A 715-nucleotide genomic window follows, 5' to 3' on the forward strand; every position below is an offset into this window, starting at 1 on the left:
GTTGTTCTAGAGATGTTCTGCTGCTAGAACTCTGTGTGCTATCAGCTGCTCTCTAATCTGAGCTGCTGGAACTTGTGATTTCTGAGGCTGGGAACTCAGATGAACTTATCCCCAGCATCAGAGGGGCCTCTGGGTCTTCCTTTCCTGTGGGGGGCCTCTGGGTCTTCCTTTCCTGTGGGGGGACCCTTGGTCTTCCTTTCCTGGTGCAGTCCTCATGTGAGGTATTTAACTGTGTTGCTAAGTCCATAATTCCATTTTTTCATGTGTTCATTCATAGTTCTGATGCTTCAGAGATAATCTCCAATGGAAATAGTCCTGAAGATAAAGGATCTCATTGGAGGAGAAGGGGGGGTCAGAACTTTTTGTGTGTGTGTGTGTGTGTGTGTGTGTGTGTGTGTGTGTGTGTCAACAACTGACTCTGTCTCTAACCCTACTCTGACTCTAAGTTTGTCTCTAACCTGACTCTGTCCTGTGTAGGTTCAGCTCTTCCTGATGAGTCGACTCCAGCTCCTGATCTTCCTGCCAAAGCTCGGCGCATGGCTGTCCCCGCCCACTCTAGTAAGGCCATGACATCATAACAGGAATCGACAATCATCAGCGGCCTGTTTTTTGATATGTTAATGATATATTTTCCAATTTATTCAAATTTGTACTCTTTTATATTTAATTAGTTAAAAGTTCTGTTTGGCCCTAATAATGATAACGTTAACTGTAG

Source organism: Etheostoma cragini, unplaced genomic scaffold, assembly GCF_013103735.1.
Source record: "Etheostoma cragini isolate CJK2018 unplaced genomic scaffold, CSU_Ecrag_1.0 ScbMSFa_2220, whole genome shotgun sequence".
Taxonomy (NCBI): domain Eukaryota; kingdom Metazoa; phylum Chordata; class Actinopteri; order Perciformes; family Percidae; genus Etheostoma; species Etheostoma cragini.